Below are 17,716 nucleotides of genomic sequence, written 5' to 3' on the forward strand. Positions count from 1 at the left end.
CTGCCGGACATCACCAGGGCATCCCTGTTCCCTGTGTCCACCCTCATACTCTCTGTGGGGATCATTATGTTCCCCTCAGTCCCCACCACTGTCAGGTCTCCATGCAGACCTGCCTCAAGTGCACACAGCAGGCTGGACAGCTGTCCCTGATGTCTTCTGTCCCCATGGCCTCCTCGTACAGCTTCATTCCATTAACAGCTCCAACAAGGACGGTGGTGCTTTAAGAGACTATTATGCACGAGATGTTGACACAGATTGTATGATTTGCATGCCTCTTTGCAGAACTACAGAATGTTCATCCTCACTTTGTCAGCAATGTTCACATCATTGCTGGTTCCGTTCCATGAACTCCATGGGGAAGCACACTGGCAGGAGACAAGGCACGCTACGACAAGGTGCAGACCCCTCTGGGCACATGCCACTTGCCCACTCCCTTTTACCTGCTTTTTGGTTCATTTAGTTTAATCAGCATATAATTATACACACATTGTGATCCAATGTGGTACTCTGACACATATATAAGGTAAGTGATTAGCAAACCAGGGTTTCTGGCAGTCGTCACACTTTAGGCACTGATGATTGCTTTGTGGTAAGAACTTTCAAAATTTTCCAGTTAGCTTCTTTGACATATCTAATAGGTTACTATTGGTTATACTCAAGCCACTATGTAATACAGCAGCAGAGCCTTTCTGTGCTGTCTAGCTGTGATTCTGTACCCTCTGACTGGCCGCTCCTTGTCCTCCATGGTGCTCCACAGCCTCCACCACCATCCTGCATGGTACATCTCACTTCCTTCCCAGGCCCACGGCTGCTTCAGGTTTCCATGGTGGGGGGAAAAAAACAAACAAACAAACAAACCTGAGCTCAGGGTCAGCACTGTCCTTGTCCAGCAACCATCTTGACTGCCTACACTGGAGATAGCCCAGGTGCTGGCGTGAAAGAGGAAGTGCCTTGTTTTCAGAGGCAATGGTTAGTGTGGCTGCAAGGACAGCTTCCGGTACCTTCTTAGACCATTTAACAAAAACAGCATGTGTGGTGCCTGCCCCGACATTTACTGGAAATCTCAACTGGCTCATGTTTTGGGGTTTCCCACATCTCCATGAAGTATCTGCTCAATGGAAGCATGGGCTCTTTCTTTTTAAAGTCCCACATCTCCACAGTGTCTGCTCAATGGAAGTATGCTCCCCTTTCCTTTTTACAATTTCTACCATGAATCTCTGCTGCTTTCCTAACACAAGGGCTAAAAGTCCAGTTGCTGGCTTAGAATCTTGGCGACCAGCACATCCAGCCTTCTTGATGTGTTAGGCTTGTGGATTAGTTCTTGCCATAGCTCACAAATTCTTACCAGAATAAAACCCACCAGCACATGCTCAATTCTTTTGACAGAAAAGGCCTTCTCCTTAGCTTCCCAGCCTCTTCTCTATCAGCCCTACCCATCCAGCATTCTCAGGACCCACACTTCAGGTCTGCTCCCCTCAAATACCTTCCCAATGCCTGTTCACAGTAGCCACTCCTGGTCAGCGTGTTCTCCAGTAACAGTATTTCCAGAATGCTCAGATCCTTGCCTTACCCATGCAAGGTCATGTTGGACAGCCCCTCTTGTGCATACTACTAATGCTGCCTCTATGTCTTTGGTCTGTCCCAGTGGTCCATTAACATAAGTGTGGACCACCTCAGCTGCTAGCATCTGTGCTGGGCTCTGGAAGAATGAGAAGTTTCCCTTTCACATGTGGTCACAACACCTTCCACATCCTCTATTTACATATTAAGTTAGCTGTGAATCCCCAGTGTTCTATATGTTCATGTTCAGCACCCTTCACTGTGATACCTCAAGGCTGCTCAACCTTGGCATAAGGAGTCTGATTATCCTCTCTTGTGCGTGTATGCGGGGATGACTGAGGCTATCTTGCCCACTACAGGTTAGTCAGTAATATCTCGGGCCTCCATCTAAAAGGATCCAGTGACACTCTGTTCCCCAATTATAAAAGCCAAAAGCCATCTCCAGATATTGCCAAGTATTCACTGGGGCAAAGGTACTCATGACTGGGAAGCACTGGTAGCTTCTGTGGCCTGATCACAAATCTGATGTGTAATGTCTATGGCTTTAATCTTTTCACTAATGTTTTAGATGAACAAGTATTCCCTTATTTAGTTTCCTAGCATCTTCAACACTGAGTGGAGAGTGTGTGTGTGTGTGTGTGTATGTGTGTCTGTGTGTTACTTAGGGGTGGTGCCTCCTAGCCTAGAAGGCAGGAATCCTGGTTGCAGAGCTGACACTGCAAGCAGGCACTGCTGGTGTCTGTCTTGGCTCTGGGTGACCCTACAACAAATCAGTCATGAATGGAGATTGTAGGTACCATACCAATCAGCACCTCATGGGTGAGAGCTTTGAGCAAAGAGAAGGACAAGGTCATGCAGGGCTGCAAGGGGTGGGAGGGAAAGACATGCCAACATAAGATTGGTGGCTAGTTTACTGAGGCCTAGACTGAGCCCAGAAAAACACTTTCTTCCCAAAAACCCTTCATAACACCAGGAAGGGGCTGCCTGGGTATCATTCTACTCACAAGACACAGTATGGGTTAGGAAAGTGTGCATACAACTTGTGATGATTAACTTCTGGTTGTCAATTTGACAGGATTTAGAATCACCATGGAAATGAATCTCTTGGCATGCCTGTTAGGGATTTTCTGGAAAAGACTGGTTTAGATGAGAGGACCCACCATAACTGTAAGCAGTGTCATGCCACAGGCTGGGGGTCCTGGACTGTACAAAAAGGAGAAAGTTACATAGGCACAAGCATTCATCTCTCACTCTACTTCCTCGCAACTGACGTGATGCTGTGAGGCCTGCGCTGTGCTCCTTCCGTGCTTTCCCTGCCACCATAGACTTCTCCCTGAAACTATAAATTGAAATAGACCCTTTCCCTCCCTAAGTTGCTTCTTCCTACTTTGTCCTAACAACAAGAAAGTAATGGATACACTTCTTTCACAGGATTATTTTTCCAGCTCTGATATCCCCACCAAAGGTCTTGGAGACCCTATAGAATGAATTCTCTTTTGAATGCAAGAGAGCTAGAGAGCTAGAGAGCAAGAGAGAGAGAGAGAGAGAGAGAGAGAGAGAGAGAGAGAGAGAGAGAGAGAGAGAAAGAGAGATGGCACACCAGGGCCTCCATCCACTGCAATCAAACTCCAGACATGTGTGCCCTCTTGTGGACATGTGCGGACTTGTACTGTTATGTCTCTGCATCTGGCTTACATGGGACCTGGAGAGTCGAATGAAAGTCCTTAGGCTTCACAGGCAAGCGCCTTAACTGCTAAGCCATCTCTCCAGCCTGAATGAATTCTTATACATGCAGATGAACTGTGGTATCTGGGGGACATCCTTCTGTTTCCCAAATGTACAATTTCAGCTACTGTGTATCATTTGCACTGCCTGACTTCTGAACTTTCTTTCCCATTACACATTCATGTTGTATTTCCCCAGGCCCAGGATAAAGGCTGTCTGACCTTTATCCTTTCATATGAATTAAGATTGGACAACCTTGTCAGGCAGTGTCTTTAGAGACAGAGAGCAATAGCCTTGTACTTGTTTCCATTAGGTCGGAGCTTCTGAGAGTTGCTGAACTCATCAAGGAAATAACATTTCTAGAGGCAGTTAGTTGTGGAGGCTTGGATATGGAAAAGCTGTCTGGTGGAGCCCATGACTCTAGAGAGAGGAAATTTTGTCCCCTGAAGAGCAACATCCAGCACGAATGAGAAACTGCATAACAGCCTGGCCCTGCCCACCCTGCTTATGACTCATCTTGGCTTTAGAACTTTCTATTCTTGGCTATAATCCCCAGAGCCACTGAAACAGACATTATATTAAGGTGAATGTGCTTACTTACTGTCTTTTTTTTTTTTTTTTCACTGCTCAGAATAGAGATTATCTCTAAGTCAGAGGCACTTGTTTGCAAAGCCTCTGGCCTGAGTTGGACTCTCTAGTATCCAAGTAAATCCCAATAATTTGTTTGCAGTGGAGAGTTAAAATGTCTCTATAGCAGACAGCCCCCAAGATGGTACCCAATGTACCTCAGAGGGTTCCCACTCTCACATATGGATTGGCTGATTGTAGAATGACATGTGGGATATCTGTCAAAGCCTTATAGCTTTCCCTTAGTCTCACTTGTGAGGACAAAGCTATACAATTGGCTTATGTAGCTTGAGGTCAGGAGGATGTGGGAAGGTCATGTGGTAATAATGTGAGGCCTCCAGCAGTCAGCAGAGACCCTGCAGCCACAGAAGCACCTTGGAGGAGGACCCTCCAGCCCTCCCCCCCACTCAATCAGCCTTCAAATAATGATGATGAGACCACAGCCAGGCTCACAGCTGACGGGGACCCACCAGTCTTTGAGCACAGAGCTGTCTCAAATGTCTCACCCATGGGCCCGGGGAGCAGCACACCACAGGGTGAATGTCCCTTATCTGAAAGGCTTGGGAGTGGAATTGTTTAGAGTTTGGAATGCTTTTCAGGTTGAGGAATATTTACCTCAACCTAATAACATATCTAAAGTCTAAATATGAAATTTATTTTTGTTTTATATGTCTTGTTCATTTGTTTATTTGACAGAGAAAGAAAGAGAGAGAATGGGCATGCCAGGGCCTCCAGCCACTGCAAACGAACTCCAGACACATGTGCCCCCTTGTGCATCCAGATAACATGGGTCCTAGGGAATGAACCTGAGCTCTCTGGCTTTGCAGGCAAACACTTTAACCATTAAGCCATCCCTCCATCCCTATAATATCTTTTTTTTCTTTTATTTTCTATTTTTAGATTTTTTTGGGGGGGGGTTGAGGTAGGGTCTCACTCTATCCCAGGTTAGCCTTTAATCATTTTTGTGCCTGGAACAAAGTTCTATGGTGTGATTTTCTACTTGTGGCATCAGATTGGGACATTTTGGATTTTCAGGTAAGGGGTGCCCACGCAGCATGATGACTGCTGTTTGAAGTTGTTGAGTATAGGACCATCAGTCATAGAGCAACAGGCAACTATTACAACATATTAATATAGCTGGCTAGCAGAAGCAATCATGATATTTAAATGAATCATTAACAAGCAAGTCCCACAGAGCTGAGAATGAGCCAGTAAGGTGTTAGAGGCCCGGCTTTGGCAGAGCCAAAATCTAACCTCTGGCTGAGAGGGGAGGGAAGTCATAACTGAGGTCCCAAAGGAAGGACCTGAAACCCCATGTCTAGGGTAGGCTCTGGGAATGATACCAGCCTCACCCAGTCTTCCTTCCCTGCATCATCTACCTGAGTCTTGCAAGTCCTGATGGCCTCAGTATCCGAGCCCAGAACTTAGCAACTGTGGATCAAAGATGAATAAAGCCCGGCTGACTTTCTGTCAGAAGCATTATGACTCAAATGTCTTCATAGCACCTGCCTCTCTTTTCTCCCCTCTCCATGTCATCACTATTAATACTTGAGACTCTGTTCTTGTTCTCTTCTTTTTTATTCCCCCCTCTCAGGCTGACCTGGAATTCACTAAGTAATCACAAGCTGGCTTTGAACTCACAGCAATGCTCCTACCTCCCAAGTGCTAGGATAAAGGCATGTACCACCATGCATGCCTGGCTGGTCTCTTCTTATGAAAGAAACCAAACACAATTGCAACTTTCGAGGTGAGCTGGTAACATTCTATAGAGCTGCCTGCAACACGGTGCAAACTATGAACCACTGCTCCTGAAGAAACTAGGTTACATTTTGATGGTCCTCTTGCTACATTGCTATCAACCAGGGAATCCACAACCTTGTTTTGTGTGTGTGTGTCTGCTTAAAGAAATATCTCATATAAATTGTCCTTACACATTCAACAACACTAACCCATTCCTCTTATAGCTTACCTCCCATACAAACAGAATAACCTTGCTCATTACATCTACTAATTTCAGTGTTTCTTGGCTTGACATGAACCAGAATGGAAGAGGCAAGCCTGTACACTGCTCAATTTTTATTAGCATCTCTATCCTTTTTATCAAAGGGCCTCTGACCTATGGGTCAAAGGGATCACTGAAGCATGAAAGGCTCCTGCAGGTGGGGCTCCCCACCCACTTTCAGCCTTTCAGGGCCCCGCAGCAGCATTTCCAACGCACTTTGCAATTTACCGTGGATCACTTTCCAATCCCCATGGCGTGAGAGTGCCTGGTGTAACACAGCCAATGACCAGAGAAAACAGCTCTCTAAGGAGGGTCATTTCTGCGCAATCCATGCCATGTAGGGGAACAAAATCGGGAAAAAGCAAATGTAAGTTTACTACACTCAAAACCGCACAGCCTGCCAACGCAAAGCAGCCTTGTGCAAGTGTATCTGGGAATTTTCTTCACAGCCTTAAACTGAGAAAATTAAGTACTAAGACTTGGTTAAAAGTTTAAACTTCCTGTGTGGGTTAGATCATTTTCATAAAAAAGAGGAATGAGCCAAGTCTAAGAGGGAGATCTGGAGGCTAGCTAAGAAGGGAATGGCTAGTGTGAGAGAAATGATGAGGGAAAAGGCCACCCAAGAGCACTCAGCTTTACAGCTGACCACACTGGACCACTCTGCCCAGCGTTCAGGGCTTGTGCAGACTCCCACAGTGGGATCCCACCATACACACAACACATGGACATAGCTGTGAGGCCTCAGCAAGGAAGGTCAAAACTCAGGGCACGCTTGATCTGAATGGCCCACGTCAGCACCCCTCTGGTTTCCTCAGCACAAGTGGGCTTGTTCTCTGGAAAACCTACACAGGATCTCCCTGTGCCTTGCTTAGGCATCAGTCACACTACATAGGTGCCAGGTCTGAGTGTGCCCCTGTGTTGCATTGCACAGCAAACACAGAAGACTTCTCAGAATACCATTTCAGAAGCAAAAAGGCAGCGAAGGGGGGCAACACCACTGGTTTTACCATAATGTAGAAATGGAGTGGTTGCTGCAATTTGCAAAAGCACTTCCTGACCTTACAGCTGGTGACACAGCTCAGTGGGTAAAGTGCTTTCCACACAAGAATGAGGACCTGATTCTAGATCTCTAGCTCCCATGGAAAAGCCCAGCATGGCAGCATGCCCCTATAATCCTAGTGCTGGAAAGGCAGGGACAGAGGGTCCTTAGGGCTGGCTAGCTAGTCTAGCTGAGTCAGTGAACTTTAAGTTCAAAGAAACACCTGGACTCCAAAACTAATGTGGACACCAACTGAGGATGACACCCAATGTCCACTTCTGGCCTCTACATGCATATATTTACATGGATGGCCCTTACATGTGAACACATTCACACACATCTCACAGACATGCAAAGAAAAACCCACAGAAGTGAATTCATTTGATATCCCTTCAGTAAAAGCTGAAAGCTCCGAACATGCACTCAGGAGAGGTTGATCTGCCCTAACCAGCCCTCAGACATCCTCGGGCTCCACAGGGACACCCTGGATGCCCTTTCCCATGTCTACCTGGTCATCATTAAAACAGATGCAGAGGGCTGGAGAGATGGGTCGGTGGCTAAAGGCATTGCTTGCTTTTATGATGACTTGGGTTCAAGTCCCCTGTACGCATGTAAAGACAGACGCACAAACAGCATACATCTGGAGTTTGTCTGCAGAATCAAGAAACTCCCCTCTCAAATATATAAATAAAAACACTGAAGCTCAGGGTTTAAGATTCTTAAAAAAGAAGACCTGAAGGGAATGCTTGACATCCTCATAGGTACTAACATATTTGCTTACAGATAAGCAACCAGTCCAGCTAAGTGCATTTAATTTAACTTGTCCATTCCTTTTACAGGCCTGTTGAATGGCTACTGTGAGCTAGTTAGTACATTAAGTGCTATGTGGGACCAAAAATGTACCTTCTTGTCTCCCTGACAACACATAGATAGAACATTGTGGAATAAATGGAGCAGATATCTTGCCTTTCATCCAGAGGACTATATGTGTCCTGATCCCCCTACCATCCATACTTCCTGCCTCTCAAAGTGACCTACCAAAGCCCACCTGCAGGCTGACTTCTCTGGAGCCAACTCTAGCTCATGGTAGAGTCCACAGTGTCCTGGTTCTATTTCTGGGAACAAAGCTCCCAAGATCAGCTGTGACTCAGTAGAGAGGCCCATCAAACTATGGGCAGTATAACATTTGCAAACCTCTGCCACGCTCCAAGTTTTCCTTCCCCAGAATGACACTGCTTGAGATTGGAATGAGTTGACCATGCTCCTTCACTCCTGAATTGGCAGGTCAGGTGATGAGCCCAATCTCAACACCCCTAAGACAGGCAGAAGTTAATGAGACTCTCCCCCCCAATGGGACCTGGGGTGAGAAAGTTGCTGTAGACTCCACTCTGGGCATCCTCTCAACCTATGCACACAGGTGGGATCAGAGGAGCTACTGGGCTAGAAGATGCTCAGTGGGTAAAGTGGCAGCCAGGCTAGCAGAAGGATCAGAGTTTGAATCCCAGAAGCCATGTGAAGTGGGATGCAGCACATGCTTCTTGAAGCTTAGTGCTCTTACATGAGATGGGAGGCAGAGACATGAGAAGTCTGCAGGACATTTAGCCAGGCATATGCAATCGTGAACAAGATACCTTGCCTCAAACAAGGTGGAGGGCAAGGACTGACGTCCTAGGTTGTCCTCCATATGCATGCCATGGCACATGCGTGCCTGCATCAACACACAGGCGTGTGCACACACACAGGCACGCACACAAAGACTTAAGAAAACAAAGAGGAAAAGGACAGGAAGTCTGTGTGGGTCAGCCTCTGAACGCTGGGCCAAGGCTGCCCTTGAGCACCGTCCCTCTCATACTCTCCCGAGCAGAAGAGAGCCAGGCACAGCTGTGGCTTATGTTAGGCAGGTCTAAGGTAATCCCTGTGCTCTATATCATCTTCTGTGTCCTGTGCACATCATCCTCCACTCTCCTCCGGGGGAAAATATCAACAACTAACCAAGCACCAGCCAAAGAATTCATGATGAAAGTGCCTACTGTATCTTACTTTTCTCATATTTGACCAAGTACTCAGGGCAGATGAAAAGCACTCCCCTTGAGCCTACTCCAGTCCCAAGAACCTTCCTTCCAGAGAACCCCAGCTGGGAAGTCTGGGCTGAGGCCCCAGTGGACAGCTGTGACCAGGCAGATGTGACTTCTGTCTGAGCTGAAAGAGTCCTGGCTAGAGCTATAGATTTCAGGCACTATTTTTACTTATCCACCCCTCAACCTAGAGACAGCACACCACACGACTCAAACAGAAAGGGCACGTACGTAGATAAAAACTCACCATTATTTGTCTTCTAACTAATTAAAAAATACTTGTGATAGACTTGTGACTGTAAAATATTCCAGATGCTTACAATGGTCTCTTGAGATTTCATAACTGTATCTTTCATAAACTTGAGACATAAATTCCACCCAGTGCTTAAGGATGAGTGTACACAGAGGAGAGAGAGGACAGCATCACACAAGAAGTACAGGCAAGAGGAGGGTAAGTGCCTTGAACCCACTGCTCCAGGAGGGCGTCTTCTGGGTGAGAAAATGCAGTAGGCACAGGGACAAAACACACACAGCCTCAATCATGAGGCACAATATCCATCCGGTGCCCACCCAGCCACAGTGCCAGAGGCCTGGGGTTATGGGTTCTGAATAGATCTGATTCCCTCATATCCGACCTACCTTCCTTCAGTGGACTCACACGAGGACACAGGAGCCAGACAGCATGAAGACAGGGAAGGACACAGCTCGAAGTCTTTTAGAAGGGAGATGGCTGAAGGATAGAAAGCAGAAGAGGAGCAAGTGGAGGGCTTCCTGCTGTCATCTGGAGTCTGTAGCTAGGGAAGTGGCTTTTCCTCAAAATGCCAGCATGCAAAACAAGTCAGAAAGCAGAAGTGCTAGGGCCCCCAGTAGGAGGGGCCTCTTTTAATCTCATACACAAGACAAGTTGAGTCTGAGGACATGGCTCCCACACAAACATAGGGAGCTGGACAGGGTAGGACACCCAGGGGGGTGCCCCTTCCTCCTCCATCAGATGAGACACACCCTTCCCGGACCTTCTGCTGAAACACACTGTCTTGGGGTGTTGATGATTTTCTCTTCTATTTTCCTTGTTTAGTCATCCTGTTGATAACTTTAGAGAACCATTGTAGGTTTTATCAGTTTTTCTCTGCTTTCCCATTTTCAGTCCCATGGCTCCTTTTCTTTCTGGCTCTGTCTTAATTTGCTAGAATTTCATAGTTTCCTTGTGTGGGATGTTAAGTATCTATACATTCTGTTTCCATTTTGGGCACAGGTGTGTGGTATGTGTGTGTGCGTGAGAGAGAGAGAGGGAGAGAGAGAGAGAGAGGATGAGCACACCCTGTCACAGAAGGATGCCTGTATCCAGTTGCATTGCTCTTCTGCCTCATTTCCCTCAGATAACCTCTCACTGCACCCAAGGCCATTTTTCAGTCAGGCTGGCTGACCAGGGGTCCCCAGTGATTTTCCTGTCCCTGTCCCCCTCAGTTTATAGGTGCACGGTCATGCTACTTTTCACATGGCTACTGAGAAGTGAACTCAGGTCCTCACAACTGTGCAACAAGCAGTCTTACCTTCTGGGTCTCCTCTCCAGCCCTTCATCTACTTCTTTCATTTTTTGGAATATAACTCTGGTTTGTATGTGGTTGAAGGGCATACCTCAAAAGTTCACTTGCTGGGGGCTGGAGAGATGGATTCACAGTTAAGACGTTTGCCCATGAAACCTAAGGATCCAAGTTCAACTCCCCAGAACCCACGTAAGCCAGATGCACATGGTGACGCATGCATCTGAAGTTTGTTTGCAGTAGCTAGAGGCCCTGGCAAACCCATCCTCTCTCTCTCTCTCTCTCTCTCTCTGTCTCTCTTTCTCTTTCATTACAAAGGTAAAAATAAAATAAAAATGTAATTTAAAAAAGTTCACATGCTAGGAGCTTGGTTCCCAGTGTGGCATAGTGAGGTGTGGAACTTTTAAGCGTGGGGGTCTAGATCAAGGGCTCTAGTTCCCTGAGACTTCCTTAGGAAAGATTAACACCCATCTCAGAGAAGTGAGTTAAAGCCCCCAGAACTGAATTAGTTCTTTTGAATGTGGGTTATTATAAAGTGAGGTTATGCCACATGTTGGGTCACTTCCACAGAGAATTTTAGTACATTCTCCACCATGTGAGACCATCTGCCATAATAAGTTGCATCTCCAGTCCCTCTCAGGCTGTGACTGCCTCAACTTGTGTTTTCTGTCCCATAAGCTGATAGTAAAAATAAATCTCTTTTCTTTATTAAGTGTTTGGTTCAAGTTACTTTGTTATAGCAACACAAAATGGGTTAAGGCATATGTAGTAGCTAGATAGATAGATAGATAGATAGATAGATAGATAGATAGATAGGCAGACAGACAGACAGACAGACAGACAGGTGGATGTTGAGCAATTTCCCTCTAAACACTGTTCTAGCCACAACTTCAAAATGCCAGTAGATTGCATTTTCATTTTTATGCTGGTCAAAATATTTAAAGATTGCTTTTGAGACATCTTTGGCTCACAGGTTATATAGGAGTCCACCCTTCACTTTCTAGCCATGTTTTTTCTTATTAATATTTACTTTACTATGTCCTAAAAATAGACCTTAAGTGACTTTCTAAATTCAAATATGATAACATAAAGAATGCACTTTGTTTTGGTAAATAGCTCATATGAGCTTGCAGTAAATGTGTTCTTGTGTTGTAAGAGCGAACATTTTCTGAACATCAGGTTAACCAACAGTGTAGCTCAGGCCTCTCTGTCCTCTCTGGCTTTCTGTTTGGTCAGCCAGTTACAGACGTGGGAAAACTGACACCTCCAAACCTAACAGGTTTGCCTATTTCTGCCTCCAATTCTACCAGTGTACCCTGTGTATGCTGATGCCCTGTAGTTGACGTTGTGATGTGATTCTGTCTTCTACAACTGTTTTGGGTGCATTCATAGCTATTCTGGATGCATGCAGCTGATGGCCCATGGATTGGACAACACCTGGTTTACTGCCATACAGTGAGCAAATCTTTTTCTGACTTCCTTAGGTCCTGCCCAGGTCTATTTTCTTCCAGGCTTACCATTAAATTATACCTTTACCCCAAATTATGGAGACACTTTGGGCCTTATTATTTTGATTCTATTCTTATGTACAAGCTTTAAGAAAATTTGAGATCTAAATTAAGGCAAGAGAAACAACTTTAAAATGAGGGGCTTGAGCTATTGCATGAGTGTATATATGTGTGTGCATGTGTGCAGACGGAGGCCAGGAAGCCTTTTTTTGGGACAGGGTCTCTAACTGTCCTGGAACTAAGTAGCCTCAATTGGATACCCAGCTTTTTTTTTTTTTTAAACATTGATTATGGGGATTGAAATCAGGTCCTCATGCTTGCAAGGCAGGCACTCTACCAACACGGCCACCTCTCCAGCTTGAAGGTTTGTGCTCTAAACCTCTCTTTTCATCTTGATAACCAGGTTAAGCCACATCCTATGTACCTAGCATTGAGCAGGACTCATCTGTAAGACCGAGAGAGCATGCATATGCGTGGCTAAGAAGAGATCTGTGAAGAAGCCACAAACCCAGCTCAAGGCTGCCCTGGTGCTACGAAGGCAGGGGTTGCCCTTGTTACTGTGATGGTGGATCAGGTGACCCTCACTGCCAGAAGTGACTGTACTCCGAAGAAAGCATGTTCACAAGTCCCTGTTCACCAGATACTGCGTTTCTGCTGTTCCATATATCCAGAGAACATGAGCTCATGTCAGCTGCAGCACCCATCCTTGGGGTGGGCTTGGCCTGACTGCTGTTGTCCTGAGCTAGAACTGTCACAACAGCTTCTGAGTGACCCTCTGTGTTCCTGCGATTCCTAAACACACCCAGAATGAGTAAAGCCACTGGGTGATATGTGAATAGAAATGCACCTGATTCTTTGATACCCACTTAAGACAAAACAAGCATATCCTGGCTTCGACAAAGTTGCCTTTATCCAGGCTGGAGAGATGGCTTAGCGGTTAAGCACTTGCCTGTGAAGCCTAAGGACCCCAGTTCGAGGCTCGATTCCCCAGTATCCACATAAGCCAGATTCACAAGGAGGTGCATGCAATCTGGAGTTCATTTGCGGTGGCTGGAGGCCCTGGTGTGCTCATTCTCTTTCTCTCTCTGCCTTTTTCTTTGTCTGTCACTCTCAAATAAATAAATTAAAAAAACAAAAAAAAATTAAATTTGAAAAACAAAAGTTGCCTTTATCCTAACCTAGCTATCAGGCCTCTTTCTGACCCAAATTATAAAAATTCATACAGTGCTGCTGCTAGCCAAGACCACACTTCTGTCAGTCAGCCCCCACTTAGCTGCCCCCAGTGCAGCTCCTGGTCCACTCCACAGGCTCAGACCATGGACTTGAACCTTCTGAACTGTGAGCCAAAATCAATTGATCTAGTTATAAATTGATTATCTCCAGTATTGTGTTACCGTGATAGAAAGATGACAAATATCCCAGCACTTCAACTCTATTCCCGACGTGTAGGAGGTGCCAGGTGAAGCAACATGCTCAGCAGATCCAAGCTCACCAGCGCTGTGGCTCTGGCTGCCCATGAACCTCAGAGAGGTTGGCAGAAGCAGAACACCACGGAGAGCTGCTCTTATTGAGCCTTAACTATTCCCAGGGAGACTTTATTCCTACATAAAAATGCCAAATGCACTTTTTTTCAGAGTGTGAGCATGACAGATGTAGATGTATATGTGTGTGCCTGTGTTCAAGTGTGTGAGTGCAGGAACATGTGTGCCCCAGCATGCATGTGTAGGTTAGGTGACAACTTTTGGGGGTTGGTCCTCACCATCCACCTCATTTTGAGGCAGGGTCTCTTATGTCATTCACTGCTTGGTTAGCCAGGCAGGATGGTCCATGATCTTTCAGGAAATTCTGTCTTTGCCTCCCATCTTGCCTTAGGCTTGCTGACATTACAGAATCCCACCACAGCTTTAGGCTTTTATGTGGGGTACTGGGGTGTGAACTTGGCTAACTCATAGTTGAGGGGCAAACACTTTTCCTACTGTGTTATTTCCCTAGCACCCAAAATACCAAGCCACTGTTAAGTGGCCCCAGGAGATGTATATCAACATGTCAGACAGCTTGAGTTCTAACAAAGTAAAAGCCGTCGTTGGCCCATCTTCTTTGAGAATACCACAAGAAGTAGAAAGACAAACTGCAATTCCAGACATTACAAACCTTGAACTGTGAGCACCGTCTTGGTCTGCTTTCTTTTACTATATGAATACCAAAGACTGGTTCTGTTAAGAGAAAAGGTTTGGTTTGGCCTTGGGGATGCATCTGCTGTTGACATTCCTGCTGACAGAGTCTTTAGGTCACGCAGAGCAACTTACGGTGAGAGACAGGAAGTATGAGACGTCTGGCCACACTGGCTTCTATGGAAGACTCACTCTTCACTCTTGGGATAACCCACTCCAACTGGTCTACTAGTTTCATGGAGGGATTGGTCCACAGAGAAGGAAAGAGCCATGCCTCTGGTCATTCCCACTGGCCCCACCTCCAAATGTGCCATGATGGGAATTAAATTTCAACATGAGTTTGGAAGGGGCGAACAGTATCAAACCACAGCTGGCTATAAAGCCTCAAGGCGCACCCCAGTGACCCATCTCCTCCGGCAAGGCTCCACTTCGCAAAAGTCCATAACCTTGCCAAACAGTGCCAGGAGCTGAGAACCAAGTGTTCAAACACATAAGAGCCCATGGACTTTCCCAACTCAAACTACGACAGTCTGAATGGTTTCTTTGGAATGAGTAGACATTTGTTCATGTCTCCCCAGGAGAAGTCATGCAACAGAACTGAGATCTCCAACACTCAAACTCGCAGGAGCAGAGAAATGTGGGTCCTCATACATGCTTGGCAAGCAGGGACCCAGGAGCTGGCTCTCTCAGCCAAGGTCACAGAAGAGCTTCAGTGAGGACAAGGCTTCTCCACCCTGAGTAGGGTTCCAAAACTTTTCTTATAGTGCTGGTGGCAGGGCTCCAGCTCCAACATTGGCTGTCTCTAGGGGTCAGGCCCCGAAGTGCCAAGAAGCCCTCTAGGACAGCCCAGCAGGCATCCTGGACAGAGAACCATTTGTCTGCAACTATGACCTCAATAGCGAGCTCACGGTCTCTGAGCTGGCCTAGGCAGAGCTGACCTGAGGCCTCTCAGTGTCAGGGCAGTCATCTAGCTGCCAAGTGGAGGAGAAATGGTTCAGGGTAAAGGTGTCATTCAGGAAAGCCCTTCCATTTCAAGACTGATTCATCCTGAATTTTTGGACATTATTTTTGTGTGTGTGTGTGCGTGTGGTGTTAGTGCAGGTTTGTACATGTGTGGCACACTTATATGTGTGCACGTTCATCTGGAGTCAGAGGATAAACTTGGGTGTCTTCCTCAGGTGCCAACCACCTACTTTGAAATTGTTTCTCTCATTATCCTGGAGCTTATCAATCATCTTAGAGTAGCTAGCCAGTGAGCTCTAGGGAACCTCTGGTTTCCGCCTCCCCAGTGCTGGGATTACAGCTGTGTGCCATATGGCATGGGCATTATCACATGGGTTCTGGGAATTGAATTCAGGTCTTCATGCTTAAAGCACTTGACCAACTGAACTTTCTCCTCAGGCCACGCTGTCATTCTAGGACAGCCTTGGTGGCTTTTCTAGCTGGGCCGAGGGTGAGGGGACTCCAGGGCTGCTGCACTTCCTGAGGTCAGGCTGAATCATGGGAGGGAGGAAGTCTATAATCCACAGGCCCCATAACGAGGCTCCTCTTGTGCTGTCTTTCTTATCTCTGCTCAAATTAAGCAACACAGGAATTCCAGAGTTAGACAAGCTTCATGTATCTCCTGGGTGCCACAGTAAGGAAGGGCTAGAGCCAGAGAAGACTGCACGACCCAGTATGAGAGGGTCCCCAGGCCCTGTGACCTCGTGATGGCTCTGGTTCCACTCACTTCACTTCAACAAACGCACGTCAGGGGACTTCCAGCTGCAGCCCACCTCACACCCTAGCAGCGATACTTAGAGCTCTCACGAGAGCCAATATGGCTCATTCCCAGAAACTAGTCATGCTTTCCTGGGCTGGACAGGACAGAACAGAACAGAGTCACTCAATCGGTGAGTCATTTTCAATTTGATGACACCTCTTCCCATTTACCTTTCAAGATGCATAGAAGTTCATACTCCAAAAATGCAAGGAAATATCTTGGACTGAGCATATACAAGCCTGTGGAGGCCAGGGGACATGCTTGGGTGCTGTTTCAATAGTACTAAGCACCTTTTTTGGAACAGAGGCATCTCACTGGCCGGAGACTTGCCAAGTAGAGCAGTGAGCTCCAGGGATCCCCCTGTTTTAGACTCTGCAGCACTGGGACTACCAGCGCAGCATTTTCACAGGGGCTCTGGGGACTGAACTCGGGTCCTTGTGCTTGCAAGGCTTTCTCTCTGGCACTGGATTTTTTTTTTTTTTTTAACAGCAGAGAAATTAGCAAGTACTTAGGATTTTCCATTCTGTCAAAATCTCTTAAACAAAAGCTACTCTATTCTCTCAGGAATGCATCGTCCTCAGTAAGAACTCCAAGATGTGGCTCCTAACCATTATCTCTCCAGGAACCCAGATCCACAGCTGCTCAGGTCCCTTTCATAACGTGGCATAGCATTTTCACAGGACACACGTACCACATGCTTTCATTACCTCTACGTTAGCTAGAGTACTAATGCACCCTGGGCTATGGGCATCCACAGTACTGACAGGGAGCAAGAAAAACACTCTGCATAAGTTCAGGATGGGAGAAGTGTTTTTCAGTGTTTTTTGTCCTCTAGAGCTATGGCACCTGCATTCAGAGGGCCACGTCTATCTGGAACTGAGTTTGCTCAATACAAGAATGGGTTCTTTGTTTTTAGCACTTGTGACAAATACCATGTTTCAAAATTAGTTCTCTGTCTCATTTTTCACTCTGTCCTCCAGCCAGGCCTATTTTATCATGATTTTCCTAACTGGGAAAAGGCTTGAGCCTCTGGAACTACTACAGAGGAGGTGCACAGTGACAGCGGGTGGCTCGGCCTTTCCTCCAAATCAGTGCTTAACCCCTCTCATAATTTGTGGCTCAGTTGGGATCTGGTGTTTCCAGATCATTCCACATGTTTACACACACACACACACACACACACACACACACACACACACACATCAGGCAGGTATGTATAGTTAGTGACAGTCCAACACAAACTCCATCATTATGTACATTCATGAGTTTTAGAGCACACAAAGACAGGGCTAGCGAGATGGCTCAGTGGTTTGCAGGCTCTTGCTTGAAAGCTTGCACCCATGCAAAGTGACCCATGAGGCTACAATCTCAACGGGCCTTCAGCAATGGGAGACAAGAGCCAGAAGAATGCCAATGCTGGCAGAAGCAGCAACGAGAAAGCCTCTGTCTCAAACACCCAAGAAGGAGAAACCCCAAAAAACGCCAAGATGAGAAACACCCAAGGAGGTTGTCCTCTGACCCCACAAACACACCGTGGTATGAATGCATCCATGCACACACAAGTCATAAACATACACATGGCTAAAAAAAAAAAAACAACATAGTAGCATCTTAAGTCTTGCTGTTTCATTAATTTAATCTGGTTATCTCTATGGTTGACAAAAATATAAAATAAAATAGGCCACAGGTCCCATGCCCCCTGCACT

The 17,716-nt window shown here is 46.3% G+C and overlaps 1 protein-coding gene across 4 annotated transcripts in view; it reads right to left on the reverse strand.

The window, feature by feature from the left end:
* The window catches only part of Syk (spleen associated tyrosine kinase), a 68,730-nt gene that overhangs the window by 40,956 nt on the left and 10,058 nt on the right, over positions 1 to 17,716 (reverse strand). The window contains exon 1 of one of the 4 annotated variants that reach the window (XM_045131126.1): positions 9,668 to 9,801. The exons of 2 other annotated variants lie outside the window; for them this stretch is intronic. The gene's annotated coding sequence lies outside the window, so the exon portion shown is untranslated. Of the gene's footprint in view, positions 1 to 109; positions 142 to 9,667; positions 9,802 to 17,716 lie in introns of those variants that run through there. One more of the 4 variants, XM_045131129.1, reaches the window with a different exon arrangement.

Source organism: Jaculus jaculus, chromosome 12 (assembly GCF_020740685.1).
Source record: "Jaculus jaculus isolate mJacJac1 chromosome 12, mJacJac1.mat.Y.cur, whole genome shotgun sequence".
Classification (NCBI taxonomy): Eukaryota; Metazoa; Chordata; class Mammalia; order Rodentia; family Dipodidae; genus Jaculus; species Jaculus jaculus.